At 32.2% G+C, this 22,103-nt stretch overlaps 1 pseudogene; it reads right to left on the bottom strand.

Annotated features, from left to right (window-relative positions):
- Window positions 14,758-22,103, bottom strand: part of LOC107617706 — a 7,911-nt pseudogene continuing 565 nt past the window's right edge.

Genomic DNA, 22,103 nt, shown 5'->3' with positions numbered 1-22,103 from the left:
TAATAATTAAATAATTCTACAGCAAAGATTAAAACATTCGTTAGTGTGTGACCCCATAGGTTCAATACTAAGCGGGTAGTAATTAGTCATACTAAATTTATTAATCAATGTTGGCGTCTAGCAACACTCCTTAACGACTCGATAGTATGAAGTAATATATTTTTACTAAGAACCTAAGAAAAACGAAATATAATTCCTTCCATCTTTCCAACTCTTGGTTAACCTTAAAGTATAGTTTAATTGTCAAACTCTAACCTATTACCATTATTATAATGAACTGTGAATGACTTAAGAAACTCATTTCTTCATTCATTCAATCCCCTTGGCCAAGGTTTTATTCATCTCAGTCATTATAATCATAGAGCTCAAACTCTTTACCGAGAGTTGACAGATTCTTTATTGACTAATCATTAATTCTACAAGTATTTAAATCATATCCAATATCCATTCAACTAGCACCCTAGGGTATTAGGTGTCCGGAATCAAAGTATAATAAATACATTGTTAATTACTATGATAGTTGCAAGTCAAAAGAAACTCTATTACCATGTTCATCTTGAGAATATCCTATTGACAAATATGCTGTAATTATAACCATTAGGAATTCTCAAAGTGAGTTAGTTCAATGGTCATATCTCTATACTATATAATTTAATAAATGAGATCTATTAATCTTTATCCAATGAAGACCATTATATATATATATTGATCTTTCTGGATTATTAATGTCATTTTTAATAATCCTTTGACCAAGAACAAATTAGATTAAATTATAAAAGATTCATCTCTCAATATTATGATTACTATCACAATGATAAATCTCTAAATTTAATCAAGGACCTTATTATATTAACATTTTAATATAATAACAATAACAAATTATTTGACACATGATTAATTGGATTGTGGTCATACTACTTATTCCCAACACGTAGAAGATTTTCTTTAGATTGTTCCCTTTAGCAATTGCTATGCTCCTGGTTTTCCATTCTTTGGTGAGGTTTCTTAGAATCTTTCTCATGAGCTCTTCTTGAGTGTGTTTCTTTCTCATAGCATCAAAATTATTGATGATTATGGAGAACCTTTCAAACATCTTGTCTATACTCTCACCTTCCTCCATGAGAAATATTTCGTGCTCATTCATAAGCTTGTTAACTCAAGTTTCTCGAACTTGTTCAGTTCTTTCATGAGTGAGCAGCAACTTGTCCCATATCTCCTTTGCGGTTTTGAACCTTGAGACTTTTCTAAATTTCTCAAAGCTAATTGCACAATACATTGATAGCTTTGCCATTTAGCTCCATTTTTTCTTGTTTTGGTCATTCCATTCAATATCCTCTTTTAGAACATTTTCTTTTTTATTGAGTTTGGTAGGAATGTCTGATCTATTGATAATGACTTTCTAGATGTTGTAATCAATGGATTGCATGAAGGTTCTCATCCTTTCTTTTCAATAGGCATAGTTAGTAACATTAAATAATGATGGCATATTATCGGATTGTCCTGCCTTTACAGTGTATGCAACAATGTTGTTTCCCATGGATTGTTAATTCCAAGCTGTAAAGCTTGCCTCTTGAGCTTAAGCTCTTATGTTAATTTAAGGTTTCCAAGTGCATTGAAAAGAGGGTTTGAATCAAGGAACCATTTTAATGTTTAAAAACAAATTGTGCAGAACTTTTGATTTTATGTTATTATTTTTTATTTTGTCTTGTTTGTAGTGCAAAATAGAAAATTCAAAGAATAGAGAAGGAGAAGAATGATGCCTCGATATATATTGGTTCAGCCACGAAGTGCAATGTGACCTACATCCAGTCATCACTACAATAATGGTAGAATTTTCACTATAATTAATATGAATTACAAATACTAATTCCAAGAGACTCACACTCTTATAAACCACCTAAGCTATCCCTAGCTTAATAACACACCTAGGTGCTAAGCCAATCTAAGTTAACGAGCACTGGGTGCACTCTAACCCGGTACACTTTCAAAATCAAAACACTCAAACAAATGTCAAATAGCTTTTGTATACACTACTCTCTTTACCTTTTGTATCTCTCAAATTAAGTTTGAATCTAAACAAAAAAGAATGATGAACATACTCAAATAATAAAGAAATAAAAGGTTGTTTGTGAGATTTGCAATATGCACAAAAAATAGTTACCTTTTCTTTGGATGAAATCTTCTTTTATAGAGCTTGATATCTTTTCTTTAATGTTAGAATGATTTTCCTTTTTCATCGACTAACCATTGCGCTATTATGACTTGATTCCATTGACATTGAAGTAGAAATACTTTCTTTCTTCATCTTTATAATGTGGAACAGCTGTCCAAACACTCATGATAATATATTTTTAAGTTTGGCTTGATATCTTTCATGATATGCCTCTTAATGATGCTGATTTGCATAATCCCATCTTGCTAGTTTGGTCATCTTTGATTGATTCCTGCATTGTTTATCATAATGGTTAATTATAATAGAAAATAATTAAGTATGTTTATCATCATAAGCTATCAAATCAAATCTTGGCTAAAAAAATGAGGATGTAAAGTGTGCTATCATTGATGAATGTTGCAACAAAAGCGAATGAAGAAAAAAGGTTTTAGTTTACACTTTTAATTTACATGTACTTAGCTTAATGATAATAAAAGTGAATGTACTAATTTTTTTATTTTTTTTATTTATAATAGTCAACAATTTTTTTGAGATTTATAATTAATTCATTCAATGTACTAAATTTTTAGTTTTTAATTTCATCATTCAATTATATGTAGAGTTAAGTTTATTATCATAGTGACAATAATAAGCCAAAGAAAGAAGTTCAAAAAGACTTAATTGAGAAAAAAAATATTTTGGCCTTTAGGGTTTCTTATTAGTGAAAATACCTAGAATTCAACTAATAACACAACTTATTAAATTTTTTAAAAATTTTAGTAGAATTTCATCTAAAATTAGAAACCTCCACCGTACCAAATGTAATTTTCATGCTTTCACAAACCAAACATGTCCTTAAACAATTTTAACAAAAATTCGGCAGAGTTTTCTCTTAGTTCAAAGATCTCCACCAAAAAAGTTTATCAATTTTCACCTAGGAAACATTTGCAAGCATAAATTAAAACAAATACACATTCAAGAAAACATCAAATCCTAGTTATTTTAGTGCATATTTCCTTATTACTTTACAATTTTCCAGTAAGCAAATGTTTTGAAAAGGTCTCACTAGGCAACCGTCTCCCACATTCGTCCTAAAACTCTATCATAGAAAAAGTAAAATTGGCATAAAAATTAAACAATTCATTATATTAAGAGAAAAAGAACTAACCTGAGCACTGCACGAATAATCCACGAAATATAATAGCAAAAAATTTGAAAGATGCAAACTCCAGCGGATCGCAAAAAAAAATAACATAGTCCTAATAAAAAAGACAACTTATTAAATTAATTTTAAACACAAATTTTCAAAAAATTATAAATTATAAATTTTAAACTTTAAACTTTAATTATATAAAATTTCAAACGACTTGCATTTTAAAATAAAAAACCAAATACAAAATTAATAAAATCATATAAAAAATACATAAAAAATTTTAACAATAACAAATTAAAAACTAAACCTAGTTGTTAAGTTGCGGTGGTGACATTCATGGTGCAATGGCAACGACAAGCTTCTCCCACCTCTGCCGTTAATGAGTAGTGTTAGGAATTTTTTAACAAAAAATTAATAAATTGTAGAATGGAGAGGATTTATACTAACATAGAGGAGGAACAATAGTGGACAATGACGACGGTGACCCACGAAGCAGCGACAATGGCGACAGACCCTGTCAGCGATGTCTAGAACTCTGGTGTCTTTGGCTAGGACAATGCAGAAGATGGATTCATTTACTGCGGAGAGGAGAGGACGTGAATGGTGGCCAGTGGTAGAAACGGTGGGAGAGAAAGAGAGAGAAGAGGGAGAAAACGGTGAGAGAAAAAGAGAGAGGAGAGGGAGAGAAGTTGCAGAAATAAGGGAGGAGGGTTTTTGATTTTGAATTTAGGGTAATTATACCGTTGGATTTACTGACAAATAAATCCACTAGTAAGGTGTTGGTTGTTGCCTAAACGTTGTATTTCACTAATTCGTGTTACCATCAAAATTAGTTACAAAATTTTAAATTTTATTTTAAGTTATTTCAGGGATGAATTTTCATTCATAATCATCAAAAAATCCGTCAGCAAACCTACTGGTAACGTCCGTCACTAAATCTGATATTATTAAGTGTATTTTTTGTAGTGTCAACAGATTTAATAAAATAATATATTTTTGTGTAAAATATATTTTTTGAAAGAATGATTTAATCAATTAGCCACTAAAACTACTATTGTTCAATCGATTTTTGGGCTTAATTGACGAGGTGATTGAATTTTGATCAATTAGGTTAAATAGGTCAATTTAGTCCGATTCTTAGAACCATAACACAAATCAGATATAAAATAAAAATATTTTTTGAGTAATATTTATTCTATAATAGATTCTGCTTTGGCCAATAAGTTATAGCTCAAATGGCATAGTCTTCCCACACTCATCTAGAGGTCGTGGGTTTGAGGCTCATTCCTAACTTTGGAAAAAATAAAAAAAGATTCCGCCTTGTATATGCAGTCCATTGGCAAGTGATAAATCCTTAAATGGAGCTCTGATCCACGATGGATCAGTCCTTTACTTATTAGATTGAGGATACTATGGGAAACCAAAAAAAATTGCCTGATTATTACATGCATGTTTGTTGCAAATTATGAGTGAGAAGCCAAAAAAAATATTCTTAGTTATTACATGCATGTTCATTGAAAATTGTGAGTCATTTTATTGTATTTGTAAATACATGAATGTATAATTTTGTTGAATTAATTTTATTTGTAAGCGTTATAATTTTTTAATTCAATTATTAAAATAAAAAATAATATGATGTTTATTTTAATATAATGATAAAATTGGTATTCTAATTAATATTTTGGAAAAATTGGCAACCAAGTAGCGAAGGAATTGTCGTGTAATAGCTATGAAAATTTTTATTATGCCGTTAATTATTGTTACAACATAGCGACAAAATTGTTTCAATAAAAAAATGCTTGTTTATTGACCAATTAGCGACATATTCGCTATTGACGATGTTGACAAATTAAAGACTCCATTGCAACTGAAATATTTGTTAGATACTTATATCGGTTTGTTACTAGTTTGAGAGGAATCGGTGATGACATTTGTGATGGTATTGCAACTAATAACTACATATTATTTTCTTGCGGATTAGCTACTATTTTGTAACTTTGCTTTCTAATTCATAATAGTTTTGGTTTAGTGACAAAATTCCTACGAATTTAGTTAAGAATTTTAAAAAATTAGCTTTACATTTGCTACAAAATGTGATAGATTTGCGATCACGTTAGTGGTCAACTTGTGCGACGTGTTAGGTTCGTAATAATTTGTTGCTAATTAGCGATGACGAGGCATTCCATTTTTACTACGAAGTTAGCTTGAATTTAGCGATGAGTATGCTATGGTAAAGTTCATCGACAATTGACAACTACCTTTTAGTTTATTTTTTTCTATAGAATTAGCTTTAATTTAGTAATGAATTTGAGACTATCAATTTGATCACTAAAAAACTTTTCGATAGATTAGCGATTGTTGTGTTTGCCTCAAAGATTTGTGACTTCAAATTAGTGAAGAAAGAATTGGTTTCTATACAGTAGCTAATCCGTCACAAATTATATTTTGCGCCAAATTAACGATGATTTTTCGACTATTTTTGCCGTAGTTAATTGACCTTATTCTAGTAGTCAAGCTTCTTTGTATAAATAGAACATATTTGCTTGCTTAAATAAATCTTGTTTATTGTATGTACAAATTAGTAAATATGCCTCAAATAAAAGAATACAAATAATATGTTTGATTAAATAACAAATATGTTACACAAATATAAATAAACTGAATTGAATAAATAAATACAAAACAACTTTTAAACTTGAGAAAATGGAAAAAATAAGAAGACAAAAGAGAAAGAATTATGGAGAAAGAAGAGAAAAAAGAATAGAACAAAGAAAGATGAAAAAGGAGAAAAACAAAAACAAAAAAAAAAGAACAAAGAAAAGGATGGAAGAAACATACTTGGCACATGCATGTATAAAACTCTTCAATAAAGTATAACAGACTATTATATGAACATGTCTTTTTAATAACTAAGTTAAATAAAATTGGTCCAAAACCCTTCCACTAAAACCACTCACACGTACGTGTAAATTCCACAGTTATCCTGTTACTTAAAAGAAAAAAAACACATAAAAAAGAAAACATATTAAAAAAAAGGAAAAAAAGATGGATAAGTACTTCTTTTATCCTGTTACTGTTACTTAATTAACTGTACATAATTGATATGATAAAATCATAACAGATCTATTAGTACTTAAACAGCTAATCAGATGCCTTCTAAAATCTTTAATATATAGTGCTTCCAACTTGCACAAAATGATTGAAACTTAGCTCTAACAAATTTGACAGAAAATACACCATTTCAAGGAATTCACAACAATCTAGCATTGTCTCATCAAACTCTCTCATTGTCTTATTTATGCGAAAAAAATCGAAAGAAAAAGAAACTAAGAAATTGAATATAATTTTTTGTGGTTTCGTTGATGCTAAAAGTGAGGTATGTAAGACCTGAGAAATTAGTAAATGATAGCCAGTAAGTTAATTATTAATCTAAAGAATTAGAAAATAAAATTTTATAGTTTAATGTGATAGAGCTAATTAAAATAATAATTTCGACACTAATTTTAAAGAGTTTGGCCCACGATTGGGCTAAACGTGCCGAACTGGAGGAACCGGGTCCGTATTGGGCCCAAGGCCTAGCCCAATTCAATGACATAAAAGAGCTTCAGCTCTTCTTCTCTCCTCCAAATGAAACCAACGCAGAAAGCTTGCATGAGGGAGGAGGAAGGATACCAAACCCTCACTCAATAATTCAACCTCACATAACTTTTGATCCGGAGCTCCGATCGCCGCACCGTTTGCGGTCACGCAACCACAGTGTCGCTCTACAAAGCCCAGTGGTCAATTTGGTAAGGAATTCAAGTTTTATTTTTCAATTTTCTCTTCCCCAGTTTCGAAACTCAATGGGAAATTATGTTGAATTTTGCATGATTTCGGTGTTTAGGTTCGAGTTAACCTACGGGTATTGTCGGGTTTAGCTTGTTTGAGCTGTGGGTCAGGTAAGAACCCTCCAACCTTTTGTGAGATGTTGATTTAGTGAACTCTATATTGATTTAGAGATAATTATGATGTTAGATTGAAATTGGTTATCGGTTACAGTTAATTTGAGAAATTGGAAGCTAGAGGATTAGCTTTGGAGGCTGGCTATCGTGGGTGAGGGGGCTGGAGTTGTGGAGCTTGTGGTTCGGAAATGCTTGAGATGTTCCGGGTTATCGAAAAATCGGCCAAGATATGATTTTGGTTTCTCGTATGTAATATATAATGTCTTGTGAAAATTTAGGTTATAACCATAAGATAGGTTGAAGCATAAGATAGGTTGAAGCATGTATGTATGTTATGAGTTAGTAACCTTAATGAAAATATTGAGTTGTCTTGAAAGGGGTTGATGATTGGTGATTTAATGATGATACTTTAATGTCTGAGTATGAGATTATGTGATTATGAATTCTTGGAATTGAAATTCATGAATTTGTGTATTGATGGGTTATGGGGTAAATGCGAATTGGTTAGGTATGAGCATGAATTGGTTGAATGAGTATGAGTTGGTATATGTAAAAAAGTTGTTGTATAATTATTGATGAGTATTGACTCGAAGTGTATTTATTTGAGAAATCTTGATTGAGTTTAGGAATTGAGAATTTAATAGTTAAAAAGGTTGAATGATTGATTAAAGATTGATAAGCATTTGGCATTGATTATGGGTGTTTTGGAAGTGTTTTGGTTGATAGTGGTTTAGTTTGAAAGTGGAAATTGAGCTTGGTTTTATGAAAATAGAGGTTGGAGTCTTTTGTGTAAAGTTCATTTTTGGCCGAATTTTGGTGAGCCATAACTCGGCTTTCAGACCCCCAAATGGTTTCAAACTTGTTTCATATAAAAATTGGATCCGTGAAATTTACGCCGTTCAAAGAACGGAAGAAAAATGATTTAAAACAAAAAAGTTATGCGCGTCGGAAGTTCGGAGTGCAAACTGAAAAATCTGCAGCATTTAGCATTTTTGCTGTTCTGCAAAAGCTTGCGTACGCGACCAGCTACACGCGACGCGACCAACCTTTTCGGGTTGGACATCTCGCGTACGCGAAGAAGGAAAAAGTACGCCGACGCGTACGCGTGGCCCATATTTCAGCAAAGATGAATTTTGTGTTTTAAAGCATAAAGTCGAACCTTTAAACTTCTATTTTCATTCCTTTAGCCCTAGATATTGTTAGTAAGCCTAGTAATAGGATGAAGTTAAGAAAATTGTGGTATCCTGGAGATGAAGAAAGATTTTTAAAAGGTAATAAGTGGTTAGAGAAGATGGTATTTGGTTGATAAATATGATGAAAGTGGTGTATGAGGCAATTAAGAGAGAAATATGTAAATGAGAACGATGTATGAGAGAATTGATGAAGTTAATTAATTGGGAATAATGGAACATATGATAAATGACTAACTGCTATGATTTATTGAGGAAGTGCGGTAATGTTGCGAGTTTGCCGGAGATGCATATGAGACTAAAGATTGAACATTAGGGTGTTGTCCCCCATGTCAGCTTGGGATTCGTCCCATGGATAATATTGAGCTTGGGGTGTTGTCTCTCCCATGTCAGTTTGGGATTTGTCCCATGGATAATATTGAGCTTGGGGTGTTGTCTCCCCTTGTCAGCTTGGGATCTTGCCCATGGTTATTTTGCGCTTGGGGTGTTGACTCCCCAATGTCAGCTTGAAATTCTTTTCATGGTTAATTTCACACAGTTATCTACCAGGACATGTCGGGCTTGCTACGTAATCGACAGTTGATATCAACAGTCATAGAACAGGTATATATCATGTACATATTGTCTAATTTCCTTGCTTGTGAACTATATGGGATTGCCTACGTGTTTATAATCTGTTATTTGTTATAATTGTTACCTGTACTACTTGTAAACTACTTGTGTTTGTCTTGTTTTGCTTGTTTGTCTGTGCAACTCATAGGAGCCGAAGGAACGGAGGGAAGGTGGGAAAGATTAGCGTATAAGTTAAGTTTAGTTAGGTTGAGAATCTTTAGATGACCACCTATTTATGGCTTCTGTTTTTACTTCCTTAAGCCTTAACTCTGAGTGTCGGTGTTCTAGGATTGCCTCTGGCATTCCCAGGACCTTATATCTTATATGCGTGGCACCTTTACCATGCTGAGAACCTCCGGTTCTCATTCTATAATGTATTGTTGTTTTTCAGATGTAGGTCAAGAGGCACCTCAGTAGGCGTCTGGAGCTTTTGCAGCAAAGTGGTTTCCATTTGGGGTTTCCTTGTTCTTTTGATATTTTGATATGTATATATATGTATTAGACTCTCCTCGTGTGTATATTACTACTTTGCTCTTGTACCTCCTAGAGGTTTTATGGAGAACTAGGGCTTTTAAACATGTTCCTTTGGGCGTAAGGTTATATATTTGTATGTAAATAATTCTCCGGCCAGCCTTAGCTTCGTAGGCTGAGTTAGGAGCTTATTATTTTTTATCCTTGACTCCCTGCTCTTACTTTCTATATATTTAGGTTTATGAACTTTAGTTTTCTTCATATGCAAGTTTTCCGTTTACGTGAGTGTTACGACTTTTGTTTTAAACTTTTCTTCACAGGCTCCTCGATAGAAATTCCTTTCAACTATTATTATTATATATTTATACATTTTTACTTTTAGAGGTCATAATACCTTGCCACCTCAGCTTTATGACTTAAGCATAAGACTCTGTGTAGTAGGGTGTTACATTATGGTATCAGAGCAGTTCATCCTCGTGAGCCTGAGGGATAGACTGCTTATGCGTCAATATATACTCAGAGTCTGTGCCTGTGTTAGTTAGGGTATTTAGTTGATACGTCTAACATAAAGTTCATGAGTGTACCTTTGGTAATTTGAAGCACTTAACTTGGGATTTTAAGTTGATCACCTTGGTATCACTTGTTTAGTGTGGACAGGACCCGAATGGCGTCTCATGGACGAGCAAGGTACTCGGGGAGGAATTTTCTAGAACGAACTAATGAGGGAACACGAGATGGAAATCTTGGCAGTGATATACATGAGATTAGTGCGTTAGTTTTGGATTGTTGAGTGAAATACCTGGAGGCGAATAATTAAAATTGCTCAGTTTAGTTAGGCTTGAATTGATTGGATATTGATGATAGAGCAGAGAAAAGACTTGTAGACGGTATTGGTAAACCTTAGGTTTTGAACTTGTAGTAAAGGTTCGTGAAATTGAGCATTTATGTAGAAAATGGAAGAAATGACTAATTGCTAAAAAAATTGATGTTATAGGTTTTGAATAATTAGGTGATGTAAGTATTGAGATCTAGGATTTTAATGAGATCGTGATTGAGTCTTAGGATGAGCGTAAGCCTTATTTTGGTCAAGTTGAGAAGAATTTGAGATTAATTTGACTTAGATGGAACTCTCAAAGGTTAAGGAAGTTGCAATCATTGAGAAAGAGCTAGACAAAGCTATAAATGAAACAAACGGGTACAGTTTAGGCTTGAATTTGGTTGAGTTTATAATCTTGTACATGAGAATAAAGAATGTGGATTTGTGTTTGAATTAACATTAGAGAATGGTAGAAAGTGGGTATGAGGTTGGTTGGTATTGAGAGAGCGTAAATGTAGATTTGAGCGCGAATTTTCTGGGACGAAAATTTCTGTTAGGGGGTAGGATGTAAGAACTGAGAAATTAGTAAATGATTATCCAGTAAGTTAATTATTAATCTAAAGAATTAGAAAATAAAATTTTATAGTTTAATGTGATAGAGCTAATTAAAATAAGAATATTGACACTAATTTTAAAGAGTTTGGCACATGATTGGGCCAAACAGGCCTAACCGGGCGAACCGGGCCTGTATTGGGCCCAAGGCCCAACCCAATTCAGTGACATAAAAGAGCTTCAGCTCTTCTTCTCTCCTCCAAATGAAACCAACGTAGAAAGCTTGCATGAGGGAGGAGGAAGGAGACCAAACCCTCACTCAATAATTCAACCTCACATAACTTTTGATTTGGAGCTCCGATTGCCGCACCGTTTGTGGCCACGCTCTACAAAGCTCAGTGGTCAATTTGGTAAGAAATCTATGTTTTCCTTTTCAATTTTCCCTTCTCCAATTTTAAAATCCAATGTGAAATTATGTTGAATTTTGCATGATTTCAATGTTTAGGTTCGAGTTAACCTGTGGGTATTGTCAAGTTTAGCTTGTTTGAGCTGTGGGTCAGGTAAGAACCCTCCGGCCTTTTGTGAGATGTTGATTTAGTGAACTCTATATTGATTATAGTGATAATTATGATGTTAGATTGAAATTGGTTATCGGTTGGAGTTAATTTGAGAAATTGGAAGCTAGAGGATTAGCTTTGGAGGTTGGGTATCATTGGTGAGGGGACTAGAGTTATGGAGCTTGTGGTTCGGAAACGCTTGAGGTGTTCCGGGTTATCGAGAAATCGGCCACGATATGGTTTTGGTTTCTCGTATGTAATATATAATGTCTTGTGAAAACTTAGGTTAGATGATCATAAAATAGGTTAAAGCATGTATGTATGTTATGAGTTAGTAACCTTAATGAAAATATTGAGTTGTCTTGAAAGGGGTTGATGATTGGTGATTTAACGATGATACTTTAAGGTCTGAGTATGAGATTATGTGATTATGAATTCTTGGAACTGAAATTCATGAATTTGTGTAATGATGGGTCATGGGGTAAATGAGAATTGGTTAGATATGAGCATGAATTGGTTGAATGAGTATGAGTTAGTATATGTAAAAATGTTGTTGTATAATTATTGATGAGTATTGATTTGAAGTGTATTAATTTGAGAAATCTTGATTGAGTTGAAGAATTGAGAATTGAATAGTTAAAAAGGTTGAATGATTGATTAAAGGTTGATAAGAATTTGGTATTGATTATGGGTGTTTTGGAAGTGTTTTGGTTGATAGTAGTTTAGTTTGGAAATGGAAATTGAGCTTGGTTTTATGAAAATAGAGGTTGGAGTCTTTTGTGTAATGTTGGTTTTTGGCCAAATTTTGGGAAGTCATAATTCGGCTTCCGGACTCCCAAATGGTTTCAAACTTATTTCATATAAAAATTGGCTCCGTGAAGTTTACGCTGTTCGAAAAACAGAAGAAAAATGATTTAAAACGAAAAAGTTATGTGCGTCAGAAGTTCAGAGTGCAAACTGAAAATTCTACAGCATTTAGCATTTTTGCTATTCTGCATAAGCTTGCGTATGCGACCACCTACACGCAACGCGACCAACCTGTTTGGGTTGGGCATCTCATGTACGCGAGCAAGGTGCTTGCGTACGCGAGGAAGGAAAAAGTACGCCCACGCGTACGCGTGGCCCCTGTTTCAGCAAAGATGAATTTTGTGTTTTAAAGCATAAAGTCGAACCTCTAAATTAAACTTCTATTTTCATTCCTTTAGCCCTAGATATTGTTAGTAAGCCTAGTAATAGGATGGAGTTAGGAAATTATGGTAACTTGGAGATGAAGAAAGATTTTTAAAAGGTAATAAGTGGTTAGAGAAGATGGTATTTGGTTGATAAAGATGATGAAAGTGGTGTATGAGGCAATTAAGAAAGGAATATATAAATGAGAACGATGTATGAGAGAATTGATGAAGTTAATTAATTGGGAATAATGGAATGAGAGAATTGATGAAGTTAATTAATTGGGAATAATGGAACATATGATAAATGACTAAGTGGCTATGATTTATTGAGGAAGTGCGGTAGTGTTGCGAGTATGCCGGAGATGCATACGTGAGCTAAAGATTGAACATTATTGAGCTTGGGGTGTTGTCTTTCCCATGCCAGCTTGGGGTGTTGTCCCCCATGTCAGCTTGCGATTCGTCCCTTGGATAATATTGAGCTTGGGGTGTTGTCTCCCCCATATCAACTTGGGATTCGTCCCGTGGATAATATTGAGCTTGGGGTGTTGTCTCCCCTTATCAGCTTAGGATCCTGTCCATGGTTATCATTGAGGTTGGGGTGTTGACTCCCCCATCTCAGCTTGGAATTCTTTCCATGGTTAATTTCACACGGTTATCTACCAGGACATGTCGGGCTGGCTACGTAATCGACAGTTGATATCAACAGCCATAGGACAGGCATACATCATGTACATATTGTCTGATTTGCTTGCTTGTGAACTATATGGGATTGCCCATGTGTTTATAATCTGTTATTTGTTATAATTGTTACCTGTATTACTTGTGTTTGCCTTGTTTTGCTTGTTTATTTGTGCAACTCATAGGAGCCGAAGGAACGGAGGGAAGATGGGAAAGATTGGTGTATAGGTTAAGTTTAGTTAGGTTGAGAATCTTTAGATGACCACCTATTTAAGGCTTCTATTTTTAGTTCCTTAAGCTTTAACTCTGAGTGTTGGCATTTTAGGGTTGTCTCTGGCATTCCCAGGACCTTATATCTTATATGCGTGGCACCTTTATCATGTTGAGAACCTCCGGTTCTTATTCCATACTGTGTTGTTGTTTTTCATATGCAGGTCGAGAGGCATCTCGGTAGGCGTCTGGAGCTTTTGCAGTGAAATGGTTTCCATTTGGGGTTTCCTTGTTCTTTTGATATTTTGATATGTATATATGTGTATTAGACTCTCCTCATGTGTATATTACTACTTTGCTCTTGTACCTCCTAGTGGTTTTATGGAGAACTCGGGGTTTTAAACATGTTCCTTTGGGCTTAAGGTTATATATTTGTATGTAAATAATTCTCCGACCAGCCTTATCTTTGCAAGCTGAGTTAGGAGCTTGTTATTTTGTATCATTGACTCCTTGCTCTTACATTCTATATATTTAGGTTTATGAACCTTAGTTTTCTTCGTACGCAAATTTTTCGTTTATGTGAGTGTTACGATTTTTGTTTTAAACTTTTCTTCACAGGCTCCTCGATATAAATTCCTTTCAACTATTATTATTATATATTTATACATTTTTATTTTTAGAGGTCATAATACCTTGCCACCTAAACTTTATGACTTAAGAATAAGACTCTGTGTGGTGGGATTTTACATTATACGGTGTTACAAGGTACATATAATGTATATGTAATACTCAATATTAGAAAATCCGTATTTGCTTTCAAAAAACTTTTCTTTAAAAGATTTATATGTTTATTTCAAAAGAAAAAATTCTATGTTTATTCTAAAAACATTTCTCCTTTTACTTTTTTTTATGTTGTCGTGGTCTTCTTGTTTGTTTTTTTCTTTATTTTTCTTATTCTTTTTTCATAAAATTTCTAAAATAAAATACAAAAATAAATAAAAGTAATTATAAAAACACATAAAAAAGAAGACATATTAAAAAAAAGAGAAAAAAAAGATGTAGTAGAAGGAGGAGAAAAACGGTTAAAGATAGTTAATTGGATTTGATTACAAATATTACCAATTATTTTCAAAACTCCATTATTTATATGACTATTTGCAGTGAAAATATTGTATATGTAGAATTTCACGTACAATTACAAGTATAATATTAAGTACTAGTTTGCCAAGGAGTATATGATCATGATATTATATAATTTTCAAATAATAATATATTTTATTCATCATAGAAAGTGTACATTCAAAAACTATGAAAAACGACCAAATAAAAATTACATCTTTATTTTTGGCAATATGAAATGCAAAAAGAAAAACAAAAATCACCAACCAACCCATTTTCATTTGTCAATAAAAAAGCTTGCAATGTAGTATACTATTATGTGTCATGGCTTGTTCTTAACATGCTGAGGGCCAGCTTCTGTATGGATCTTTGAGTGTATTGGTATTGCCAGGCCGTGAAAAAACCATCTACATGCATAGTGCATAAATGAAAACCAATTAAATTTACTTGATCTAACTCTCACTCTATGAAACATATTCAAATTATGATTAATTTTATTCCTTTGTCCTTATCAATGGACCCAGTTTTTTGTTAATAAGTAGTATTAGGAATATAAATTTCAGCCACATAAATATCATTTTAATTAAAAAACGCAGAGTCTATTATTTCTTTTTCGATTTAGGATCTAAGTCTAGATTCATTCTACAAAATTTCACAAACCAAAATCACATAAGTATATATTTCCCTTGGTGTGGGATTATTGGGATAATTAAAGAGTCCTAAGAGACCAAAGTTTTAAGTTCAAAGATTAAAAATTTGGTTACAAGATACAAGATTTAAATTAGATATATAATGGGATGTACTGCTTAACTATATGAGTAATCATGCCTTGTGTGTAATAGATTTTTATTATAGATTTTTATAGTATTGTCTATAGTACTATAGTAACTTAGCTATGCAATATATATAGTACCTGGTAATCTCCAAGTGTTCGTGACTTAAAACCTGCAGCACAATAATCAAAATAGTATTCCCATGTCCTAATAAATTTTTCATCGAATCCAAGAGCCAAAATCTCACTGACAAAACAAAGAAATTTTTAAATAAATGTTAGTGTAAGAAGTAATAGAAGAAGAAAAAAATAGAAATAACAAATTTCAACAATTAGCTAGTGCATGGTGTAAGTATTAACTTCAATATAATAAAGTATGTTCCAATAAAATTAATGACGTGCCTATGCTTTCTCATGAAGTTCTTCCTCCACCACCTTAATGTTTGATGGTAATGGATTCCAATATTCTCAGCATGCTCCACACTACATTATTTAAGAATGTTCATTTCTTCATTAAGAAAACAGAGTAAGGAAAAGATATGCTCTTGGTTATCGGATTCTGCAGTAACATATAAATTATACCATAGGCTTGATGCAGTTGCCATGGCTGATGTTACCCTACTTAGGGAGGGTAGGCATCCGCCTGGAAAAATATATTCTTTTATAAACCCGGAACTACGCTTGTACTCATTGTACGACTCATCCGGATATGATATGAACTGTGTTGTAAGATAGCCATCTTCAAAAGTTAGTTAAAATTTAAATACCAAAGTAGCTAGTAGTAAGTATTATGCCATAGAAGTTTTTATAATTTAAACATTTCAAAAAAAAGTTATACCTGGAGAACTAGAAGTCCATCATCTGCTAACACTGATTCGCAACAACCGAAAAACTCTTCCATGTATTCGTCACCAACTGCTTCTATCATCCCACTAAAATACCATACTACATGTTATGCAATATGTTGAAAAATATTACTATTTTATGTAGGTTTGCAAAGTTAAAATACAAATTTACTCACACAGATATAATCCTATCATATTTAAATGTCTTTGGTAGTTGGCGATAGTCACATAATAAAAGTTTGATATGATCCTGAAATCATGAATTCAAAACACTTAGCATAAGTAGTATTCTCACAACGATCTCAACTGTAAAATGAAATAATTAAATATGGGAATTTAATGTTTACCACGAACATATTCCATTTGGCTTGTATTTTTCACTTTACTATGTTATTTTATATTGAGAAACTGATGAAATCACATTAGCTTTTCATATACCTGAAGTCCAGCATCTCTAACTCTTTTTTCTGCAAGTTTAAGTTGTTCCATAGACAAAGTGATGCCAGTGCATTTGCATCCAGTTCGTTTGACAACTTCAATGACAAAACTTCCCCATCCGCATCCGATATCAAGAACTTCATGTGTGCTGTCTATCCTAGCCTTCATATATTTCAACAAAGTTGATATTGTCAGTGCATTTACAATTTACCAACCAAAATACATTGATAAAATAATATTCAAAGGTACTCACTTTTTCAATGAGAAGAGACATTTTTCTCATTTGTGCATCTTTCAAATCTTCATCTTCATTCTGTATCAGATATTCAAATAGACAAATAAGAGAAAATGAGAACAGGGGATATAACAGAAATTAATGAAACATCTTTTACAAGAAAGTTGGACTCAAGTATCAGAAATTCGTTGTCTTGCCTTGAAAACTGCACATGAATATGTCATTGTTTCATCCAAGAACAGTGCAAACAATTCATTGCTCTTGAAATAAACCAAAGAATAAGTGTAAGAGAATTATGTTTAATATAAAAAAAAATAGACAGTTGAGATAAATTATGAAAACAAAATAAAACAAATAAAAGTAAAATACTAAATAATTCCGGTAGCACTTCCTTGTCAAGTAATGATTTTAGTTGACATAAAATAACTTCCAAATCTAAAAATGACAACTTATGCATGGAACTCTTTCTAATTCTAGTTATAAAAAGTTGTAAGAAAGTTCTTTTATTGTTGCAACTTGTTTAGAATAATCTCAATGAAATTGTAACTTTGGCAGTTGTTGATCTTATACCAGATCATAGTGTCTAGAGATGTTGCGACGAGCTTGTGTAAGAGAATTTTTCCTAAAGTAATGCTTAAAGAAGAACTTTGCAGATGCTAAACTAGCTGTAAGAAAAATTGGTGTCCACCAACCCCTGAAGACATAAAAAATCAGGAAAGGGTTGGAAAAAACAGTTACAATTTCAATACTTCAACACATCATAATAATCAACTTACCTCTTCCTTTTCAATTTTGAGTTTGAACCATTTGTTGAATCTATACTTGCTTTTATGAAAATCTGTACCAAAAGTTCAAAAACACATGGTAGTAAATACTAAAGTCTGGTACCCGCAGTTATATGTTAATTAGATCCTAATAATGAATATGCATACCATAAAAAGATTTAAAAGACCTTCATCTTTATCATCAAGGGAAAAATCTCCATTAATATAAGCATCTGCAAGGCCTAAATCAGCTTGTGTCATAATCTGACAAACACAACAAAAAATATTATTTTAGTTTCATACAAAAAGTAGAAATAAAAATCATTAACTTCACTTCATGCATACAAAAAAAGCACATACCTTCCAATAAAATTGGGGACTATGGATTCTCACAACACACTTCAAAGAGTTCTTCATATTGTTTCCTTCAAAGGTATACATTGTTCCTCCATCTTCCAATAAACTGTAAACTCCTCACGGCAAGATATAAAGTGAGTCAAGAACTAAGATACAATCGATGCTAAAATCTTCTAGATAACAAGATTGTTTCAAGAAAATACCATTATTTTAAGAAACTGTTGTTTCAATAGTATTATGTGTATAAATATGATACTTCCAACTTGAAGTGTAAAAGAAGTATATTTATAAATGTCTGCACACTTTGAGAAGTGAACTTACGTTAAACATCCGGTAGTGATATAGGAACTTAGGAATCTCGTCACGAAATGACGTGCTCCGAGTTCCTTCCAAGAAAGTTCCATGTGTTTTGGGTTGGTCCGAAGGGAACAACATCTTCCAAGAATGCCATATGCAGCAACCATACCAGCCTAAAATGTTGCAATTTATATTGGATTATTAATGTAAAAAAGAGGCTCGATTATCTCATCTACAAAAAAGCATTAACTTTGAACAAAAAATATTTGTTTTCTTCTCATTTAAATCAAGTTTTCTTTTACTACCTTCAATCCATCTTCATGAAATCCACAACCTGAAAAGCACAAATATTTGCTTAACTCACAGGTGTATCAAAATCTCTCAACATAATAATTGTTGTTTGTGAAAAAGAAAATATAATTAGATATGTCTAAGTAATTTCAACTATCTAAAATTTCACTACAATATTTCTGTGTATATGTATTTTTTTTATTGTTTAACAATTTAATTAGTGTTCAACTATAAATTAACCAAGTCAAGAAAATACCTTGATAGGCGCTACAAAACCAAATTTTTCTTTTTCCTTGAATACTTCCAAGTTCTTGTGCAGCTTTGAATGCAGCAACTGATGGAACTAGATATCCAGTTGACCACTTAAACAAGGTATTTTTGGTGTTTGCTCTGGATTTAGAGTTACAAGAAAGGGTAATTTTGTTTCACCAAAATTCTGCAAATTACAATGTAAGATCAACCAACAAATTTTGTACATATTCCATTTTTTGAAGTCTAAACAACTTGCCTTCTAGAAGATTTTACTTATGGATATATGCATTATTTGAATTGTTTCTAACCTGAAGAATGTTGAGCCAGTATGTCACACAAACTCTGTTGTTCTTACATCCAAGAAAATTAATTGCACTCCATGCTGCTGGTTTTTGAGGCATTAAATTTTTGTCATGATGAAGAAAAATATCACTGCCAATAGCGATCATAGGATAATTGTGATCATCATCGTATCCTTTGATGAATTTGGTTACTTTCAAATGTAACTACTACAAGCTGCATTGTCAAGTTCCATGTGTTGAAAGTAGTAAAGATCTAGAAATGTTAAGATGAACTCTACCTGTATACGTACTGAAAAGCGCCAAGAATTCTTCGCTCGTCATATGTCGCTTCGTCTCCTAATAATCTCAAAGTGTCAGGTGCATGTGTCGCAACTATGCAGCTTTCATATGTTTGTTCAGAACCATCTTTGCACTGCACGAGACATCCTATAAGAACATTTCTAGGCTTGTTAATTATCAATGTTTTATAAAAGAAAATGTGCATGACTAAAAATCGAAAGTGTAACAAGAAAATGGACAAATCAATCACCTTTTTCTAATGTTGAAACCAATTCCACCTCACAATTAGTTATTACTTGAACACCTCTACTAACAAGTTCTTCTTTGACCTGATCAAAATCTTGATTTATAGCTTAAACCAAAAGATATCTGGTATAAATGACGCTAAAAATTGTTACCATAGAGCTTAGCAATATAAATAAATGATAAATTACACCTTCTCAACATAAGCATGTGAGCCTCCTTTGACAGTTAGCCATTGGGATTTTCCAAAGAGCTACAAAGAGAAGGAGAGGGCCAAGTGAATCAAGAGGTAGTCTTCTTATTTTATTTGGACATTAAAAGTTGAAATCTGAAATAAAATTTATTTCTTTGCTACCTGAAGATGTTGGAAGTTGCGACAGAAGGAGAGAACTGAGAAAGCAGAAAAGCTCAAAGCTCTTTCAGAAGAGCAGGGCCATATAGAACCACAAATTGGAATCTACATTCATTCCATGTTATAAAACTATTTAATAATCATACAATAATTGTGATACTAACCAAAGAGATGTTGATAGAAATCAAAACAGTCTAATAAGATGAAAATGAACTAACAAGATAAGCTTTCACAAATAATTCAGAGTAACCGTTTGACTTTATGAATTGCTCCAAGGTCTCATTATGATCCATATTCAGATTGTTGTCAACCATATCAAGATAGCTGCATTTTTTAATTCGAAAATCAGAGAACAAATAAAATCACTCGTGGTATTAAGAAGACGACTAGTACTTTACCCAGGAAATTAGCATTACTTTCCTTAATTATTAGTTCATCGCTACATTAACGAATTGAAAAAACTAACATGCTATCCTTTCGAAATTGTGATGGATGAATTTGTCAATTCTTAAATAATAATGAAATAATGGGCTTTTAACCATTTATGCAGAGAAATGAATGGATAGTTATTGCAACACATCATTCATGGATATATTAAGCTAATAGCTATTAGGCACAGGTAAGAACTACTTGCCTTATAACATCATCTTTGAATTTGATAATTTCCCTAATCATTTGCCAGAAGTAAGGGTTGAACACATTCATTTTTTGTGCAAACAAGCTAGACAAACCATTTCTGCTGCCCCATTCGCAGCCATGGCCACCATCGAGGCTCACAGCAAATGATAGTTCTGATAATTCCATATCAATTCCAAGACTCTCTAAGAATTCAATCATGTCAGGATAAGTTGCCTGTTCAATAACCCATGTTACATTATTCTCAATTCTCTGTAATCAAATCCATATTCTCAATTGTTCAATAACCCATTTTTTGTTCAAGAAACATCGAACTTTAAATCTTTTGTTTATAAAAGCTCTGATATTATATCATGAAATCGTTTCTAAAAATTTAAATTTAAAAAAAAAACTGGTATTATGACCATAGTTGAAGTTTCAACTACATATACTACTATTACTTCACAACTTAACGTCATATGAAATATATCTTGTGTGCGTTTACGTTGATAGTGGCAATTCTGGGGAGAAGTCAAAAAGCTTTTATCAAGGATAGACTTTTAATAAGTCTATAATACTAAACATGAAAATTTTGTTTGTTTTTCTTTTTTTTTTTATATTTTACTTATTTTGTGATTTAGGGGAAAAACTTATGTATGATATATCTAATTCGAAGAATAACGTATCCATAAAATTGGCTAAAAGATAATGGAGTCAGAACATGACTGAAATTCAGATATTCGTTGATTAAGTCCTCTTAATTGAATTTTTAGTTAAATTATGTCTAGACTATAAAATAAAATTTAAGAATTTAGAAATCCCAAAAATGCAATTAACTTTGTTAGCTAATTATGACGTAAACATAGCATAGTCGTTTAATTTAGGGGAATATTAGGGGGACAATGACTTTGTTGAACAATATGAACAACCACCAATTAAATAAAAACACACTACACCTCCAAATTAACCTTCTAAATTTTAATATTAAAATAACCATCCATACACTAGGAAAATAAACATCCGATATATCTATTGTTTACATTGTTTAATATTTTCACTGTTTACCTATACTTTTCCTTAATGATAATAATAACAATGATAATAATAATAATGATGATAATGATGATGATACTAATAATAATCATAATAATAATGATAATGATGATGATGACGACAACAACAATAATAACAATAAGGTTTAATTGCTCTTATAATTTTATCAAATTTGTAATTAGGTTTTTATAATTTTTTTTCTTTCAATCGGGTTCCTATATTATTTTTAATTTTGTAATTAGATTATTTCTGTTTCAAAAATATTAAAATTAATGAAATATTTTTTCCAATAATATATGATCGAAGATCTAATTAGATTCTTAGTTGAGAATATCTTTAATTTGTGAATAAATATTCTGTTATTTCAAAATTAAAAGTAGTATA

Source organism: Arachis ipaensis, chromosome B09 (assembly GCF_000816755.2).
Source record: "Arachis ipaensis cultivar K30076 chromosome B09, Araip1.1, whole genome shotgun sequence".
In the NCBI taxonomy this organism is placed as follows: Eukaryota; Viridiplantae; Streptophyta; class Magnoliopsida; order Fabales; family Fabaceae; genus Arachis; species Arachis ipaensis.
Note: the sequence above shows the minus strand (reverse complement) of the source record. Positions and strands in the feature narration are given on the sequence as shown.